Source organism: Ornithodoros turicata, chromosome 4 (genome assembly GCF_037126465.1).
Source record: "Ornithodoros turicata isolate Travis chromosome 4, ASM3712646v1, whole genome shotgun sequence".
In the NCBI taxonomy this organism is placed as follows: domain Eukaryota; kingdom Metazoa; phylum Arthropoda; class Arachnida; order Ixodida; family Argasidae; genus Ornithodoros; species Ornithodoros turicata.
The window spans coordinates 12,825,844-12,846,864 of record NC_088204.1 but is presented as its reverse complement, the minus strand read 5'-3'; the positions used below and the strand labels follow the sequence as shown (position 1 = coordinate 12,846,864).

Sequence of the window (21,021 nt, the reverse complement as noted above, 5' to 3'; positions counted from 1 at the left end):
CCATATAATTCAGTGAGTGCAGCCAAATCGAAGAGACCTACGGTTTCGTTCGCGCATAACGCACGAACGACGCAACAGATGAATCTTGTTCCTTTTGTATTGCTCTCAAGGTAACGACACCTTTTATTCTGCGACAAGAAATTTCTGCACATAGGCGCGCCTTTAACGTAAATAAAGCTGTTTAATAATACAAACAATACAAACAACCTTATCGTTGAAAGAAACCGCACAAGAAGACTCGGACGAGGATTCTTTGGCTTCTCGCACAGAATCTCGTCCTGCACCCAAGCACTATAACAGAGAGAGAGAGAGAGAGGGAGAGGTGTTTTCGAGAAGTCAACGTAACTTCGTTGCGTGAAAGCTCAGCGGTTGGTACACCGAATCGAGACGAAAAACAGTGCATGCTCTCTCATGCGGCAGGAACCCGCCGAACACGCTTGTGCTGGAGCGCGAATGGCCAGGAGATGATGGGAACGACAGAGAGGCCAGCGACCGCTACTGACCGCCCTGCTACGGAGAAAGCGGAAGGAAAAGTGCGCCGACACTGCCACAGCGAACGCCGCCGCCGGCTACGTTCCCCTCGGTGTTAAGTTCATCCAAGCCAAGGTCGCTCACGTGTTCTTCGCGCGTTGCTGTTTATGGACGAAGTTAAGGTCAGTTAGGTCGAGGCCTTTGATAAGCATTTACATCATGAACCTATGTTAGGATGCGCAATAAACGAAGTAAAACTCAAGTGAATTTTTAGATCGAAACGGGAGGCAGGGTAAGCAGCGACGCATCCCACGGAACGTGAAGTATTTATTTATTTAACCCCAGGGCATATTCATGTCACTCAAATGTGTTAAGCAGTGACTCAATAGTAACAATAAAACAGAAAAGATACAGTATTACTCATTTACATTGAGATGTTCGAGAAGTGAAGTTCTGAACAATGCAGCGTTGGTAAGTGAAGTACAACTGATCCAGGAAGGTCATTCCATTCGACAGATGTTCTTCGTACAAATGATTGTGAAAAGGCTCGTGTTAAAAGGCGACGATGAATACCCACTCTCTGACGATGATCCAGTGGAGATGAAATGTACGGCTCCCGTCAGAGTGAACTTGAACACCAGCCTGCGAAGCGGGAATATGATCGGGCCACCCTGCCAGCGGCCTAGCAGAGAGCAACGCCTCCATAACGAGAGTCACCCCTCGAACTGTAAATAGATGCGACCAAAACGTGCATATTTACGGTGTAGTGAGAGCTACAGTGGTTTTACTCTCGTCAGTGTGAGTCGTTCTGGGACGACCTGCAAAACGCACGTTGCACTGGAAGGACCAGTGTAATATTTTCTGCACTTCAACGACCACTGGAGTTCCGTAAGCCTCCTTCTCGGGGCCGATGTATAAGGCTCACTAAAGTTTAAAGGGATTAGTGTTACAAGGAAGTATGTGGAACCGGAAACGGAACTTACTCTGGCATCAAGACCACTATCGGCTATTGTGTCCCCCCGGAACGGCGTTCTGTGAATGGAATCATCTTTACCGCGGTACCGAAAGCGGGGTTTAGGAACCTTGTTCTCCAGCTAAAGTAGTCTATACGAAACATTTTCCGCGACCGATAATTTCAGCCATTTTGAGTATAATGTGCGTCCATCCGCTTATTCTAATGAACTTCCAACGGACGAAGCCCGCGGACGCATATGCGAGACATGCAGACAGCATTGCCTTGGACAACGCGCATGGTATTCAGCTGTACGGCAACATTCGCACAATAGGGTTTATGCGCAGAGCTAATTTCACGTGCGTGCCTGTGGCGAAAATTCGCCGGTCTGGCAGACGTTGACCCGGAACCGACGAAAGCAGACGCATATCAAGGAGGACCACCACAATACGAAAAGAGCACCATAGCCCTGGCACCTCCTTTTGTGTACACACTCATTTGTACGTTAGGGGGCGCAGTTTCCCGCCCGCCATTGTTTTCCACAGAGGACGATTACGACCACAATGAGACTGGTGCTCTTTGTGCGAGCTTCGTCATGCTTCCGCGTTCGGCCGAACTGTCGTCTGCTTCCTTAAACGCCGATGACGATGACGGTGGAGAATACGTAATCAGTCATTCGGAAACCGAAGTGTACATGTGAATGCAGCAGCAGCATTATGACCGCAAAGACGTTAAACTTTGAAACTCGGTCACTAAAAAAGCATCGCAAATTAGGGTCTATTTTGTCTGCGAATAATGTGAAATATAACTGCTTGCGCCTCCTGCTTTCCGGGTGATTGAGCACGTTGTTTGGAGGAAGACGACTACCACCAGCGTCTCTCTCTTTGTGCACTGTGGACTGGTGATATGCAAAATGCAGTATAACGATAATACAATGCGCTTTGCTTGACGGCGTTCATACCAAGCACTATCGCTAACTGGGTAGCTGGCACCGCCTCTAAAGACCCGTACATGTCGTCTTCCGTCCGCTACAGTCCGCGTGCCACGCATAACTCAAGGGCAATTAGTATGTTTCCGCATCGAATGGAAAAGCCACGATGGGAGGGAACTTCTAATAGCCATTTAACCTGGATTTGCCAAAGAACTACACAGTGTTAACATTGCGAAAGGCCCACAGATACCACACGTCAAAGGGATCAGCTGAAAAAATATACTTTTGTATTTCCTGCGGCTCACTCTTCTGTGTGGCTATGTCACAAAATACGGCCAGCCGCCTTTACGCAAAGGGCAATAATTTTCTTCCCTTTCTGCAAATGTTTGGAATGTGAAGACATTTCCCAGATCCCGAGGCCAAGGCAAAGAAACGAAGTAACCGTGGACGGGGGGAACGACCGGAGAATGGCCCCCATGGTGGTCGGAGGCGACCTGGAGCTAGAGGACACAGGCTCGTCCGACGTGCCGAGTTCTCGACTTAGGCTGTTTTCCCTAGACAAACAGCGTGTGCAATGGATTTGGAGATCCACGGCAGTTGTGGCTAGCCAAACCTAAGTTTGCGGTACTGTAAGTTTCGTATTTTTGTCTTGTCTCGTCTGGCACCAGGGTGAGATGTAACACATGTAGACTGAATGCATCGTAAGGGGCTGAGACAAGCGGGAGTCGCTCAGCAGACTTCGTGGGGATTCCGTCTTATACGCGGGTGGCGCAAACCGGGTGGTGACTTCGGGAAGCACGGGAGGTCAGTGGCGTATATATCCACAGGTGACAACGACGGGTGTCATGGCGAAGAAGTCGTCACACTGCAACGCAACAGTCAACTACGCGGATTTATGAGTGTTTGCGTGCGTGTGTCGTCCACCAACAGAACATCGGCCCAGCAAGGACCCGACCCTTCCGTGCTCCAAGACCCTCAGCCGGCACCAGCTTAGACTGTTTCTTTGTTGCCTGGCTTACCTCTTTTGTAATCCTTGCTCAAAATGGCAGAACGTATCATTTTGTAACGTGTGCTGTATTCTATGCATTAGTCAATTCATTCGTTTAAAAGCCTCACTGTTTCTCAAGTAAATATTTGTTTTGTTTAAAGCTACATTGTCTTTGTAACTCCCCTCATTTCACAGTCTCGTGTTCACACGTACCGCAAAGTACGCATTGGCGGTCCAACCTCTTTCTTCTGTGTTCTTGCCTACGAGGGAGGGTGTTCTTCGGGTGAACTGCACAGGTTGAAGTTCATAGCGTGGAATTGGTCCCGATATTCGCGTGGCTAAATAAACGGAGCGCTCCCGCCGAACCTCGCGACAGGCTCGCCGCGCGCGCAGCCTGAGAGGTTGAAAGCGAGAGCGAGAATAGCAAATAGCACCAGATGGTTCTCAAATAAGCAATTTTCAAATGAGAGAGCGAAAAAATGACGCGTTTCTCGCTCTCGCTTTTTCATGTAATGTTCCTTGACCAGTTATTCAACGAGAACGACAAAAATCGGCAGATACAGCGAGAAATCGCCGACTCGCTGAAGACGACACTGGTCTCTCGCAGTGCCGTCCGCTCAGAATTCTACGCGTGACGTCACGGCTCCGTGTCCACAAGATCTCGACGCCGATACTCTGTCAATAGAGACAAACGGGCTGCCCAACAGAAATCTCTGTAGCTGAATCTGCACTTCTTGCAATCGCTGTTCTCCCCGTTGTGTCGGCAAAACTTGGCAGAAAGAGTTGCTTTTTACGCTTCTACCAGAACCATAAAGCTGTTCTGCGGCATCATCTGTTTAACATGTAGGCGTCGCTACACCTTTAGCTCTGCCAACGGTGCGGTTTCTCGTATGTGCGTAGGGAAGCTGACGGAGTGTTTCTGAAATGAAGGGCAATACGTCAAAAAGTGCCTTTAGACATCGTCCTAATGGGTTTTCCGCTAAACGAAGCAAGTGGCGGAACCGATGTTTTAACAACCAACCAACCAACCAACCAACCAACGGTTTTCCAAGCAGTGCCGTCAGACTGTCCTCATGGAGGGGCCTTCGCTAAGCGTGTCTCAACGTGATACATAGAAAAACAACAAAATCAACTCGTCCAGCGTTGTCGCATATAATGGCTGCGTATTATCCGCAAACTCATAATCTGGTGGCTATATCACACGACTGTTATGTACGTATTTAAGGACGCAATTGTCACGGAACGGCAGTGACTTGCGTTTCTACGTCGTCGCCCACTACACGTGCCTCGTAGTCTGTATAGTCGTAGGAAACGTAGTAAGCCTCGTAGTCTGTAGTCAGTAAACGTGCCTCGTAGTCCAAAGCACGCAGGCGACCGAGAATCTGCCGAGAGACCCAGAGAACCGAAAAGGTCCTCGAAGGTGGTGTTTCCGTCACCTCACCACAGCTGCTGGAAAGTCTTCCGACTTGGGACGGGGGGAGCCGAGACGGGCGTTCCCTCTATAGGAGGCAGACGTACGCAAAGGTTTTCAGTGACGTCACGTACCCTTGGAGACTCCGAGAGTCTGAAGTTTTGCCGGAATTTTTTTATTTTCTTAATTCGTGGAGGCGCGTATGTTCATCGACGGCATTCACATTTTACGTGATGAGCCTCCAAGCACGCACTGATTGATTGAGTGATTGATTATAGGAAAATAAGTGTTTTTTTAGTCCGAAGTGGCACTTTAGATATGCTCTAAATGTTCGCGAACTTGTGCACGTGCACACGCAGAATATCCTGATGGAAGCAAATGAGGAACAATCAATCAATAAGCTAATTTACAAATAAAAAAGAACGAAAGGGTGGTGTTTATTAGTGCGCTGACCTGGCCGATGAATATCTGAAAGCTGACCTAGCCGTCGGCCGCCCCAGAGAAGTCGACCTTACCCTCCGGCAGCGACAACTTCCTGCTGTGAGGAGGAGAGATAGCACGCAGCAATGAAAAAAAAAAAAAAAAAAAAAGGGAGACAGCAAAAAAAAGAGAGAAGTCGTTTCACGAGCAGGGGCCCTTGTGCAATAGGAACGTGAACGTACTACACTTGACCCCTCTGGCGCACACACACACACGTGGGTTTTTCTTTTTCTTGTCAAGCAGACAAAATGCAAAGACCAGTTGCGATGGCACGTGTACATTACGTAACGAAAACCCCGAGGGTGCCCGCCCATTTGGTCGAACGCCGTTTGGTCGAACGCCGTTTGATCGAAGGCGTTTGATCGAACGCCACTTGGTCGAAAGCCGTTTGATCGAAAGCCGGTTGATCGACGCCGTTTGTTCGAAAGACGTTTGTTCGAAGGGAATTCAAAGCTGCATGCACTGTGTTGTCGGCACCACTTCTTCTGTAACTTTTGACTCGGGCATACGGAGCAGGCAATCAGTGTCCTCTGCTTTTTTTATTTCTTTTTTTTTTTTCTTTTGCAGCCGAAGAGGGGAGACCACTGGTTAGTTGCAGACGTTTGTCATTTACGAATCAGTAGGACACATATTGAAGAAAGCTGCCCCAGATTGAGAGCAGCCGATAGTCTAGCCTTGTTCTGGGCACCCTTCTTATTGCCTGCGACATATTTAGGGGGAACGGTCTGAAACGGGATAGTCATATGTGCAAAGCCACTCGAAGTCTGTGGGTGCTAAGAACGAAATTTCGCCACGGTACAACGAGAGATACTAAATTAACAGCATGTAAAACCTTAGTTCGACCTTAGAGTATGCATCTCCAGCCTCGAATCACTACACATGCAGTACGCTATCCGAAGAAATAGAGAACGTACAAAGATCTGCTGCCCTGCTTATCTTGTCCAAGTTTCGAAGGACTTCTTCGGTTACATGTCTGTTGCAAGAACTAAATTTAGGTTCACTTGCACATAGGCGAAAAGTAAATAAACTGAAACTGCTCTTTCTCCTATACAGTGGTCAGTGGATTACAAACAATAATACACTGTTAAAATTTGTTCACATTCGACGGGAATAAATCATCAAAAATGTCATTTACTTATTTTTTAATTCATTTGCCAAAATGTTTAATACTTGACATCAATTATTATTTGACAAAGGGTTGGGGGATTAACAAGTACAGCATGTTTAGTTACTATGTGTCAGAGCGGAAAAACCTATTCGGTTGTCCGACAGGTTAAGGGTGAACAACCCTGGCCCTTGTACTGCTTTTTGGACACGAAAAAGTGGGTTAGCATGAGGAATGTGTTTACGGGGAAGCAGATTACACAAAGTTAAATGCTCCTTAGGATAACTGCATTTAGAACTGCAGCTTTCTTTTTCTTGCCTTTTTTTTTTTTTGTCATTTTCGACACTCCAAGTGAACCAATTACAAAAATCGATCAAGCGACGTTCGATCGAATGGTTTTCGACCAAATGTCCTGCGTTCGATCAAACGGCTTTCGATCAAACGGATTGAATTCACGAGTGCGAAAAAAAAAAAAAGTCAACTTCGTTGCGGAAGTTTTGTAGCTGGTGCCACAGGCCACAGCGTGAGTCCCAGACCAAACCACAATTCTTCCATTATTATTTTTTACGAAAACAAAAGCCTTTAGCGCTTTCATTTGTAAGGAAGTCCTTGGGGGGGTTCACTGTAAATAAATAGTTAAAAAGTAAAGACCCTGAGTCGCTGGAAACGACACGAGTTATCACAGCTACAGAGTTGTAAGGACACACACGGGAACAATACCCAATCCCAACCTGAGATCCCACTCAGAAAGAAAAAAAAAAAAAAAGAAAGACGAACTTTTCTGTGCCAGATTGCGGACAACGATCAAGTTACACGATATGCGAAGTGCAACAAAAATTCTCGCAGAACTGCAAGAGCGACAAATGAAACAGCGCGGACAGCACAAAACATCGTCGTATGACGTCCCTCGCCCAGGTCGGCTTCTGACCCCCTTTTTTTCTTCTTCTCGCTTGCATAACAATGCCAGAAAATAATAATAAAAAAAAAACATACGGCTCTCCATCCCAGCCTGAAAAGAGTGGAAAGAGTGACAACGACAACAACAACAACAACGAGACTGGGCATTAAAAGAAAATGAAAGCGGGGAAATGAACAACGGGGTCGCCAGGTAGGGCCTTACGTAAGCCCAGCGGAAAGGGCACGTGTCAGGCGTCGGTCGTCTGCGCTATCTGCATGGGGGCCGCCACAGTGGCTCGTGACCTCGCTACGGAACACGGTCACCGAAAGAAAAAAAGAAAAGAAAAAGAAAACGGGGGATCTGGACTTGCGTATCTATGTCGGATAGCAACAGCTAAATTACTGTGAAAAGGTGCAACGCGAAAGCGATTCGCGTTGCACAGTCTATTTGGCGGGCCATGCAAGCGTTGATGCGTTCAGGCTGAGTACCGTTCGAATGTATTTCGTTTTCAATACGGAGACACGAAAGAGAATGTTGTTTTCGATTTCGGTTCCGTTACCGCAATGCTGGCTGAATCGATTGTATGCGTATGCCTTCTGAGCCACGTGTACATTCTAAGAAGTAGACGAATAATTTTCAAGCTTTCGGCGTAAAAGTGTGTTGTAACAAATCCCCAACCCCTTCTCGGTTAGACACTGCAGGGGTAGAGGCTCTTCAACCCGTACATTTCTACCCCCATTAGTTGAACAGACCTACCCCATATAGTGTATGCATTGAAGGGAGGTGGTTGAACAACATTATTCAGAAAAAAAAAAAGAATAAAGTAAGCAGCAAAATGCGCGTTTGGGTCACAGGAGCAAGTCTTCCGGTTCAGGAACAGTTTTCGAAATGGCGTATTCTACGAGAAGCGCAGTTTCGAAGGACACATTTTACAGGAAACACCATTTGAAACACTGCTTTAGATGTGTGTTTTGCAAGCACGTTTCTCGACAGTATTGTTCACTTTTCTGTTGAGTCAGGTGTTTAAAAATGATATTTATCTAAAAAAAGACACAGATATATATATATATATAATATAATATATATATAAGCTGAAAGGTGTAGAAAAATTACTCCATACCTTTGAATGCCTACCATACTGCAGATTATGAAACTCCGTGCGTTATGTTCCATGTGACATGTGGGAAAACAGTATCCCAACGCTGGGAAAGCCCTATCGAAACCTATGAGCTCAAGGAAGGATGTGGCAGCCATTTCTCACTCTCTGTGTGCAACTTTAACTTTAGCGGAAATTTCTGAGTGCTTAAAGGAATACACAAAGTTACCTGGGATGACACTTTTAAGACTTTGTTACCAACTGTTCCATATTCATCTTTTATGGTCCCTCCCTACACATTATTACTGTTTGCGCGTAGGGTTGTAGTTTGCTGGAGGCTTTGCTTCTTTCTGCCACTCTTTTGTTGGTATATACCGGTGATGGCCAGTAGTTAACTACATGTAGTTAAACTACTACTTAAACTATCTGATTGTAGTTAAAAAGTAGTTATAAACTACTTGCAGAAATGTAGTGGCAACTACTAGTTAAACTACTATTTCGAGTAGTAACTACAGTAGTTAGGTTACTGCAGGCGCAAACTACTTCCGATTTCGCCGCCGAAGTCGGAAGCACAACTTTTATCTTGAGCTACTTGTTTGATGAGAACGGAGGTGCAGAGCAATTGCGCCGTGCATGTGCACTAAACCTTCACTTTTATCACTGCTTGTGATTCCTGTTTCAGTGTCCAAGAACACTGTAGAATGGGATTGGTGTTGATGGACAACGTTAAGTAGTTATAGATGTAGTTAAAATACATTGCAGTAGTTAAAGAAGTAGTTTTAACTACCTCTCCAGAAAAGTAGTTGAACTACTAGTTAAACTACTCCATCGCGAAGTAGTTAGTAGTCATAGTTAAACTACTGTCGAAGTAGTTAATGACCATCACTGGTATATACTGCCTAGTGACTGATTTAATACGAACCGATTTGCCATGACGTCCTAAGATATCATTCTTTAAATCTAATTGCCTAATAACTATACGTAAATATAGTTACGAAAACCTTGTATAGAGAAAAAAAAAACAGCGTACTGTACAGTCAACAACAGTTCCGCGAAGCATCCACACATGCAGAGCCATTAGACGTAAACGTTTCCCGTAATGCCACATGAAGTTCCAGCGGTTAAGATGTAGATGTGCGGGCGTTCCTGATCGTTATCGGATCTAACCTTTCTATTAACCTTTGCATGGTTACATCGCGATAAAGCTCATTACGGTCTTGGAAAATAACACTGCTTCAAGTAGTGTCCTTGGTACCGACAAACAAACAGGTACACAAGAAAGCAAAACCACACACTCAGGGATAAACATCGGATAAGCAGGGAGAGATAAACATCAAAAGGGGTGCCCCGGATAGCGGACCAGCAGGGTCGCGTAATTTGGGTCATCACACGAAACAGCTTCTAATCGCCGGGTAAACTAATGGATCCTAAGTAGGTGAGCCTCCAGAAGAACCATTAGCTCATCTCGTACTATAACAGTTGTAAGCCTACATTCGTAGCCCCAGGTGATGCGCAACGATTTCGACAAAGAAAAAATGGCTCACTCGTTAAATAATAACGGACTTTTTATCAAGTCAGCATTGCTCAGATAGGACACAACGTCCAACAAGCAGTTTGTATTGCCGTATTTTCCGGTGTATAACGCGCACCCCTAAGAACGGGCCGAATTTGAAAAATGTTCCATGTATAACGCGCACCGGTGCATAACGCGCACCGCAATGGTGCTACAAGCTTCTGTACTGCCACCAGTATACACAATAAACCAAAGCGGTATATCATATATGCGTATTCTATATCTGAAACACATTTAGTCAACTCCATTAAACACCGATGCAACAGCGTCGCTGTCAGAGTATACTTCAGTCTCCTGCCTGCTTTCTGTTTCACGTCACTTCTTAATCACGTCGTTCTTCTGAAATGAATTCAAGATTATTGGCTGCTGAATAGCATCCTTATGCAGCATCATTAACATTTTATGAACTCCAGTGCCCTTTCGCCCGTTTTGTCAACTGACCCTAAGAGATATGGGTGAAAGCCACAACACTCTGGAAGAGGCTGGAATTTGTAGTAAGTCACCGACCTGAGAAGGAACTCTGCAGGAAAATATTTCCGTGTACAACCGTTAGATAACGCGCAGGACCTCTTCAGAACACTTTTTTCTACTGTATAACGCGCGCGTTATACACCGGAAAATACGGTATATTGTATTGTAGTAATGTAGTCATACCGAAGCAAATAACTGCATATTCGGCTCGAATTGCGTATCAAATGTGGAGCTCTAAATTCGAACTTCGAATCGAAGCGGTCTAGTCTATTATAAACCGAATATAGCCGAAAATAGTTCCTAAGCTGTTCTGACTTCTAAGTGAGTGCTGCTTCATACAAACATCCGTAATATCTGCTATACGTACATGTGTGTTCGGTATGGTTATGCAATTACTTTCGCTTCGTATTCGCTTCGGTTTTAAAATTACTATTCGCGCAGACTATATTCTATTCTATATTTCTATTAATATCCATGTTTTCAACGTTATTAGTCTTCTAAATATAGCATATGGCAGGGAGCGAAAATCGAAACTAAACTTTGGCGGACCCACATCATGGCAGCAGTGAGTAGTCTCGCCTTGTCGAAGCTAGTGCCCTCTATAGGGGTGACGTCATTGCATAAACTGTGTAGAAAGTCGTGGTAGGAAGGACGTCCCCCACGTAATATTCTGGCGGAAGAAAAAAGAAAGACGTCTGCTCTCGTCTTATCGCTCGGTGCCGGAATATCGGGGGTGACGCACGGCGCAAGACGACACCACCGGTCCTGTCGTCTGCTACGGAATAATATTATTCCCCATGGTTAGAACACCACCAAAAGACATGAGTTCAGCACTCCCGCTCTCGTGGCAACAGGAAGCCATGACGCTTGCGCAACTTCCGTTGGAATATTCTGGAGAATATCGCCCGTATGAAAACACGGTGTCTTGTTCAACCTTCTGGCAGCTATTGTTCTTAATGCCAAGTCAATTCGTAGAGGCCAGCTCCGCCCAAAATCTAAATACATCTGTGAATGGCTTAAGCATGGTTCACACTAGTGCGTTCTTCTGCGTGCGGGCGCCTGCGTGCGTATGCGTGCGTCACCAAACCGTAAGCCAATGAGCGCCGAGCGGGATTTCTACTCATGTTTCTACTCCGGTGGCCGCCATGTTGAAAACAGTCTCGCAGAGAGAAACCTACTGCGCACGCTCGGAAGGCGGCCTCGCGATTCGTTCTCCGCTTGCGGGCTGCTGCGTTCGTCGGAAAAGTTTAGCTCTGGCGAACTCCTTGCGTTCTGCTGCGGGAGGTCGCGCACGTATCTGTTGCCACGGTAACCAGCGCCCGCACGCAGCAGAACACACTAGTGTGAACCGGCGTGCGCATGACTCCTCCGATTCACAACGTGCGCACGCATGTTTTAAACAAACCAACACCACCTAGGTACAGAAAGCCTGCTTGCTCGTCGACGTGGCGTAACAACTAAGAGTCAGCCAATTAGGATCGTGTTTTCAACGGCCGTAGCCAATCACGAAGGTTGTTTCAGTCACGTCGGCTTTCAGACGAGCCACCGTCGGCCTCATGGGCAGCAACTGTCGTCTGCGAGTAAACGTCCCCGCGTACTAAATGGGAAAACAAAATAAAGCACGAAAAGGTCCCATATTTTCCTAAAGACTGATTAAATCGTGTTGCACTTATAGTCGCAGGTATGAAATTTGCGAAGTTATCTGCAATCATTTGCGAGTTTCGCAGAACGGCGAATCGCGATAGCAATACGAATTCTGACTTTATATGTCGACGTAGCGAAGGAGGGAGAGGAGTCAATAAGGATGCGTTCTGTATCTATAGGTGGCGCTGCTTCAAACTGTTGCTCGTACACCGACCATGTTGCGAAAAACACTCGTCGCAGACGACGTACTTAGAGTACATTTACACGCTTTAAAAACAAACAAGAAAAATGTTCCCGTTGACCAAACACGTGAATCGACCTCCTCGTCTGCATGGGCGTCCGCCATGTTCTTGTATATAAGCCCCACTCTCAATTATGCGGACTACATCGTCCGCTGTCGGAGATATGCCTCTGTGACTGTATGACTGCTGATAGGTGCACAAAGCAAATAAGGAGAGGAGGAGGAGAGGGGGGGAGATGAATTTTACCTCGCGCGCGTGAGCATGCGAAATGTAGATCGGGATCGTGGTCTAGATCGCGGATTACGATAGGCAGACAGGCAAGTCGGACGGTTCCGGTTCACGCGTCTCGGCGTCGAAATTGAGGACTGACAGAGAAAAAGTTGAGGAGAACAAAAGAAAACGAGAGGAGAGAGAGAGAGAGAGAGAGAGAGAGAGGGGAGGAGGAGAGAGAGAGAGGGGAGGAGGAGAGAGAGAGATACGTGCCGTGCATGAGGGTCGCACTGCGCATATTACCCCTCTCATTATGACAGCTCGTATCGGTGGCAAGAGGGATTCGCAACGTCGCAGATTGTATACATCGTCAAAGCGCCGCTAACAAACTGCGGGGCTATGAACGGTATACGGACGTCGACAGCAAGGAGAGTTGTGAAGCACAGACAGACATAGGAAATGCCTTCACCCCAATTTTTGCCATCAGATGTGTCTTCTCACTATCACCTCAAATTTTGTTTCTACGAATTTTCCTCACCTCATGTTAACCATCATGAGGTGAGGTGAGGTGAGGTGAGGTGAGTACGTCCTCAACGTACTCATCTGACCTCGGGAGGATGCTCGCCTCTGAAGACACAGGGAATTATATACGCGTCACGGGCGGACTTCAGGAGGAACTGCGTGTGTGCATCTGTCTGGAAAAGTCGCACTCTAAGAGGGAAAAAAAGGAGTAAATTGGGGAGTAATCACAGCTTCTAGTCCCCTAGATTACAATTAGCTACTCCACATTTTACTCCCATCGGGTTTTGAAATTTACTCCCCAGTACTGCTAGTAGTTCCCAAACTTTGCACATACTTCCGTGCCTTTAGTCCCGAATGGGAGTAATGTCTGCAAAAGGACTAAATTTACTCCTTCTTTCTTAGAGTGCAGAGAAAGACTCAGAGAATATAGTAGTCGTTGGCTGAATTCGACCCAACCACCTCACAGTATACTTCAGCGCGGCCTTGGATAACCTCCAAGAAGTGGATTGTGATCGACTTGGCAACGCCGCTGGTTGGAACATGCTTTTAAAGAAATAACGGCACATCCTAGAAGTGTCCGACGAGCCCTCCCAGCTTACAAGGACAACTTGACGGTTTGGAAACTGATAGGAAGTCGAAACGAAGCCAACATGAACAAAGACAAACGTCAATAGGCACACGCTTAATCTGTACTGGATAACAGTCCAGAAACTGAAAAGCCTATGCTCGTTACTAACAAAGCTTTCTTCGCAGATTAATTCCTGCTAACGAAGGTATAGGCGATTATATACATACGGAGTGAATGCCACAACGAGAGGAAAATCACTATTTGACAGAAAAACAAGTGTGATGTACGGTACATATATAGGTAACTTTTACCGCCACCTATAACAACTAGCGGACGGATACAGCCGCATCAATTGTCGTTCATTACCTGAAGTATACAAGTAGTCTTATTGAATCGCGAGATCTAGATAGTTTTGCACGCTGTGCAGGACACCGCCATGCGTTCATCGAATGGTAACGTGCCACCTGGTTCCAAAACCACTGCACGAAATCCAGAGGGCTTTTGCTCATGAGTACAACATGAAGGTCACTCGTGATTAAAACGGTTGCGCCACGGGAATCCGCGGTATAATCTTGCCATTACTTTCACCTAAATCTCGTGTCATGGCCAGGTGTTACCAGATTGTCTTTGATGTTCTTATAAAACGATCACAATTCACGGCGCGTTTCAATACCAAGCTGAGAAAAATCCTTCGCCACCTGGACAAAGAGCCGCGATGTCGTCTGCTTCTGACATTAACTTAAGCAGATGATTGTCTGCTTCAAACAAAAGCTTTCTTAAGTTACTCACGTGGCTACCCATGCGACTCACAGTGGCTCGTTTCATAGTCGCAGCCACCTAGAAGGCACTGCCTTTTCCCTCTCTAACATTATACAAGCAGCTGAAATCTTCAGCCAAGTGACATTCCCCAGAATACTCCAACGGAAGATGCGCAAAACGTCACAATTGCTGCCAAGTGAGCGTAAACGCTCAACGTGATGTCCTTTCGTGCTCTTCTAAACACGGGAATAGGAAAATTTCCTGCGGCCCAGTCACATATATTACGTAGCAGACGACAAGGCCAATGGTGTCGTCTGCTATGTGGGCAGTACGCAACGCTCGATATTCCGGCGGAAGACACGGCGGAACTTCCAACCCGTGAGCAGTTTTTTTTTTCTTCTTCCACTAGAATATCTCGTGGGGGATGCCACTCGTGTGAACTTCAAGCGTTGACTTTCAACCCGCTATCATAATGCACTTCAGGCAAACCGAGTCTTCGGCAACCTGTCTGAGTGGTAAACGTTCCTGGGTATGATGTCCAATATGCTTACCAAGGAAGAGGAGGGGCTGTCGTCTGCGATGTGTAGATGTACTACAACGTTCTGCAATGAAAAGGAAGGAAGAAGTCGTATCAGATATATTGAACAGGGACTATAAGCAGTGAGAGCGCACGGTCTGTGAAATATTGACATCCCCACTCCACCCGTAAAAAAGAAAATATATGATGGTGATGGTGATGATTTCATTTTTGAAGGCATAAATGCAACTAAGATGAAGCCGTACAAGTATTCCTTGGGTAAGATAAATACGGTCAGTAGATTTAACTGTACAAAAGGCCTGCATTTGTATTTCTCGATCGATTCCTTAATGAGTTCAGATGTACAGTAAGCGGAATGTAAGGAATGTGGGATTTAACCTGTTGTACAAAGTCGTGAGGGTTCTGGTCACCACGAGTTGTCGCTGTTGCTCGACACAATAGGCTTAGTGCTTATTGCATGCAGGCGTGCTTGCTTGCACGAAGAGAGCACCTTCTATTGATCCGGGGAGCCTATTTAATTAATCACATACTGCCTTCCTGGACGCGCGGGCATTCAACGAATCAGACCAATATGGGGTGCCGGGCCCGCCTCGCAATGTCTTCCCCAGGGGGTCACGTTTTCGTGCTCTTGCCAGGCTCTGTTCGATTATTAGATCCGATTATTAGATTATCGGAAACCAGGTTGCGAGATGCGAAATATACACGGGGCTTTCCCCGTGCGTCCTGCCTTTCTTCGTGTCATGTCATCATTTCATATTGGGCGAAACCAGCATGGTTAGGGCATAGTCTGGGGCTCTGGGCAAACAGCCAGAAGCTATACCTAAATGCAGAGTCTCCACTGCATTTATCGAATATTTCGCTTGTCTCTTCGCCTGTGGCGTTTCCCAAGGACGATGATGTTGTGCAATGTAAATATACTTTAATGGTCTACGGCAGTCTGCGGCCAACGTTGTCCGTAAACAGCTTCGCGTTCTTTCACGATTCGATCTGGTAACCGGAACACTTCGACCTCTCTCGTCACGGCAAAAGATGTCCACAATCCCTCTACAGGAAACACACCCGTCGAAGCCCACACAAGATACGAGCTATGGTAGGCGCTACTTGAAGACAGCTTCATTCAGCGCAAAGTTACGCCCCAATAAAGTCAAGTCATCATCTCCCTCCTGAGACGGGATGACCGTGAATCTAAAAGTAATTACTAAAGCTATTTCAATCGTCTACTTCGTTGTACGTTGTTCAGGATGCTAATAATTTTCTGCACGCAAGCTGCAGTCTATCACTGCAGTTATTCTGCCCCGTCATGTAATCATGTCTACCAGCTTAATGCAGCCTAGACACGAAGAGGTAAATATTCCCCCACACGTACCGTTCAGAGGACAAAACAAAAAAGTAAACAAAAGCGGGGATTCTCAACGCGTCATCCCGATATCACTCCTTATCCAAAATGATCAATGTTAGCAGTACCCAGGAAAAAACCTCAACCCACTAACCTTGTAGCACTTATCGAGAAATGATCAATTTCCCGGGAGAACCTGACTTACTAAATTGCCCAAACTCGCATTACTTGATCTCACGATATCGCTTAAGTCGCAGGGCTCCATCTATTTGCATGCAACGTGCTGCGGCTTCTGAACCGCAAAGGTTTCGGGGGAATATCAAACGTTGATCTGTCTTTGCCGATAGTACGCTAATTGCCACTGTGAGACGTGGCGCCATATTCCAGGAACAGTATAATAGTAATAGTAACAAATTTATTTTTGCCAAGGGAGTCATTAGCAACCCTTGGATATAGAAATGGTCCACCGACGAAGAAAGACTAAAATAAATATTGGAAATAGCAAACATCACAAGGAGATGACATCATTTTCCATCTGATGTCCTAATGTGACAAACCATTTCGAGGATAACTAACTTTATTAGGCGTACTAATTTTTATTTGTAAGTGTTTTGGAGTAGCCGGCGCTCCTGTGTTTTGTAGGAGCCACCCTCTCCATATTTTTCTTTTCTAACTGTAATCTAATCTAATCGAGGATAACTATGAGCACTGAAAAATATATCATATAAGGATCAAATGTGTCTACATCATGGTTCTCGCAAAGGCTTTTCAAACATGTTTGAAGGCAATTTATCGGACATCACTTGTATCGACGGTAGACATAAAAATTTAAAAAAAAAATCGGTGTGCATTCTTAGTTTTTTGCATTTATTCCGTTTTAGCGCCGCGAAGCAACTGTGGCTATGAGCGGCGTACAGATGGAGAGAGGACAGGAGGGACAATCTGAGTGGACAGCAGGGTGCACGGATGTTTATCAGGGGCAGTCCAAGAAGTACTACCATGGAACAGGAGGGTGCAGTCAAATATGACATGTACCAGTTTCATAAGAGTTAGAGATTGCGACAAAACGACAATCTCTCTACCATGTCCGAGAAGCAAACCAAGTTTCTCGAGTATGTGTTCGTAATTACAGTGAGTACTAGTATTTACAACACACAACGAGCGCACCATCAAACAGGGTCGACGATAAGACACTGTACATGTACTTTTTGGGGCACAGTAGTCTAAAATCTTCAGCCCGTGGCCGAGCAGTCCCCTATCGGCGATGTCGCGCACGAAGGAACTATACCAATACAGTTTCCGAGGTAAGGCCATGCAGCGCCACCTGTCGGGAGAGAGTACCATTGCATACTCGGCGTCGTCTGCTAGGGAGAGCAGTTGAGCGCGGCCTCCCCTCGGGGAGGGTATTGGTATAGTTCGTTCGTGCGCGACATGGCCGGTAGGGGGACTGCTCGGCCACGGGCTGGAGATTTTAGACAACCGTGTCCCAAACAGTATACAGTCAACTCTCGAGCGGCGTATACGTTACGCGGAAAATCGTTCATGCAACGAGGTTCACAGCGAGCGGAGAACGACAGGAACTGCATTGTGACAATTCATAACATTTATTTACTTTAGGCAGATACCCCGTTTCAGAAAGCCTGCCGGAAAACCCAGGGAAAACCTCAAACAGCGCAGCCGGTGTGAGGATTCGAACCCGCGTCACCTCTCAGTCTCTGCGTGGAAAGCGATCGTCCTAACCACTATGCCACGGGAGCTGGTGTCCTATACGTTAACAAAACCAGACATTATTCTATGACACTATTTGCGTCACATGGAGACAATAACTGTCTTTGATTCGTAAAAAAAAAAAAAAAAAAGAAGAAGAAAAGAGAAACAAGAATGCAAGGGACAGTGTAACGCGGATCACAACCGCATAAATTCATTACCATTCTGAACACACGAATTTTACCAAGTATATGTCACTTTAACAAGCTGGGAATGAACTTCCCTCTCGAAGATCACAAAAAATACATCAACATCATGACTGACAGGAAGAGGACGCATATACATATACGCACGCGCTGCAAGAGAAATCCGGCGCTCAGCTCTACCGGGGAACGGCTGTCACATGTTCAATTAGAAAGTTTTCGGGAACTGGCGCGGTGCATACGGTCGATCGGTCAGTCGGTCGGTGCGTGGGCCAGTCGGGAACCGACTGGGGAACAACCACCGTGATACGTGTGGCGCCGTCTCTCGTTAAGAAGAGAAGGAAAACATTTTTTTATGATGCACTGTAAATAAGCGTACTCCCACACGGATATTCGACCGATAAGATATTGTACAATCTACGAAGTGTAACGTTTGAACAGTTCTAAGTTACCACAGCATCCCCATATGGAACAGCACCCAAAATGGCGGCAGTGGTCTTTTCCGATATTTCGTTGAGGAGTCCCCGAAAGAGAACGATCGGAAGCGAACCGATCGTGACCTCCAAGCGGCCAGGAAGATCGCCGCACGGGAAGGATAATCCCCACGAGGTAAAGCGCATGCGCGTCGCTCCCTTGTCTCCCAACATGTGCTCCTGCGCTCCCAGCTGATCGTATCGGGTGTGGTCAGCCGGTTCCCGAACATGAGCTAGCATACCGCTAACCCCCCCACCCGCCGATGGAGTGCAGAACGGTTGTTGCAACCACTTCGATACATTATGAAATAATAATAAATAAAAAAACGACACTTGGGAGACTGCGAAAAACGGACACACACGTTTTTTTTTTTTTTTTCATCATGTATTCTAGTCACCAGCTCGCTTGCTTCTGAGCCATTCTTTCAGAGCCTCTCTCGAGCCATGTCCACTGACACGGATGATTGGCTCGCAATATTGTTGGCAGGCTGCGTGCGCATTGGGGGAGTGCGGAGGTTGGTTACGCAACCGCAGGTCGTATGACCTTCGCACGTGCGCACAATATGTGTTACCGGATCACGAGTGATTATCCTATATGTACGTACACTGACATCGCGCACAGCTGAGCGCTTCCTGTGCGTGTGTGTACGTGGCTGGCACGAAAAAAAAAAGAAAGAAAGAAAAGAGGAAGGAAGAGAAGAAATGAAGAAAAAACACAGAAGGAAAAAGAAGTAGAAGAAAAAGAAAGAAACCGCACACACACACAAGAAAAACGGAGTGGCATGCCCTTCGACGAGTCCAATACTATTGCTTCCATCGTTGGCCACCAGTCGAGCCCTTATCGGAGCCAGGCCATGATGCTTGGGGGTGTTGCAACTGTACCATTTCCGACAACGCGTATGCGCATGCCCAGCGCTAGAGTCCGCCATCTTTGAGCGGAAAACATGGCCATGGACCCACGTGCGGACGACTGTCATGTTCATTGTGGGGAGATAATCGGTTTCAAGGTTACGCGGACGTTTGAGGTCTGGTAATGAGTACAATGCGCTTTCACTCTTTCCGCATTCTTCTTCCAATCTTCTCTTGCTACTTTCTCACGCAACCTACGTGCCAGTTCGTAAAGCGTCACCATTATTGGGGGGAAAGACACGACGTTCGACATTTCGCCGCCAGGGGCGACGCGAATATGGAAAAGGTCCTAGCGTCACCTCGCAGAAGGTCAGCCTAGGGTCACAGCCATTCTTGAAACGCACATCACATTACAGCACATTACAGGTCAGCACATTACAGGAAGGCAATGACGTTTATCTGTTCATGTTTTGGAGTGCTTTTTTTTTTCCTACGCAGTCTTACTCAGGAGTCTATAGTCAGGTCTATAGGAGGTATAGTCAGTTTATAGTCTATAGTCAGGAGGAGAGCTATAGTCAGGAGGAAAGCTATACTCAGGAGTCTTCCAAACTCCAAATACGCACAGAGTGAAAATCCCGTGAAAATCCCGTGAATAAGAACCAACTACATCGAGCTCAGTCAACAGTTTTCCTTGTCCCATCACTTCTGGACAACCTTGGTGCCCTCGTGACAATAAAGGCTGCTTCTCCGCTATAGCTTATGCATTAGTTACCCCTGGTTCACTGCAATCTGTCTACTATATATTCTCATTTTGTGTATGTCGTACGTGATTCGCGACCTGTTTTAATGCGTTCCTAGTGTGTAATTATGGATGCACATGACTACGAAGGAAAAATGAATGCGCAAAATGAATTACTTGTTATATGAAAGCTCGCCTCGGTGCCATAGGTCCAGGTGCCTTCGTGAAGCTCCCGCCTTTGGCGTACGAAATGAAATAAATACGTGAAAATACAATAAATCTGGAGATAACACCAACTATGTATCCGCACTTAAAACCATCGCCAAACGGCAAGAAACACACCCTCTTCAGTCTGCGTATAACTAGATATACCGTATTTTCCGGTGTATAACGTTGCTACAAGCTTCTGTACTGCCACCACTATACACAATAAACCAAGGCGGTGTATAATATATGCATATGTTTTATTCGAAACATTCAGTTTCGCGTCCCTTCTCAATCACGCCAGGCTTCTGAAATGAATCCAGGATTATTGACTGCTCAATAGCATCCTTAAGCAGCAGCATTAATTTTTATGAAGTCCAGCGCCCTTTCGCCAGCTTTGTCAACCGCGACCCTAAGTGATTTGTGAGAAACTCACAGCACACCCTGGAAGAGGCTAGAAATTGAACGACACCGACCAGAAAGGGAACTCTGTAGAAAAATATTTCCGTGTATAACGCGCAGGACCTCTCCAGGTCACTTTTTTACTGTATAACGCGCGCGTTATACACCGGAACATACGGTACTTGGGTGACGACTCTGAAGTCGTAATCGGCCAGAAAAGCTCCCGGGGAGCAAATTGCGCGTCCCGCA

General features: G+C 46.3%; 1 protein-coding gene across 1 annotated transcript in view; it reads right to left on the bottom strand.

The window, feature by feature from the left end:
* The window catches only part of LOC135391069 (membralin-like), a 73,552-nt gene that overhangs the window by 41,039 nt on the left and 11,492 nt on the right, over window positions 1-21,021 (bottom strand). Inside the window, exon 2 of the mRNA XM_064621163.1 lies at window positions 14,873-14,923. The gene's annotated coding sequence lies outside the window, so the exon portion shown is untranslated. The remainder of the gene's footprint in view (window positions 1-14,872; window positions 14,924-21,021) is intronic.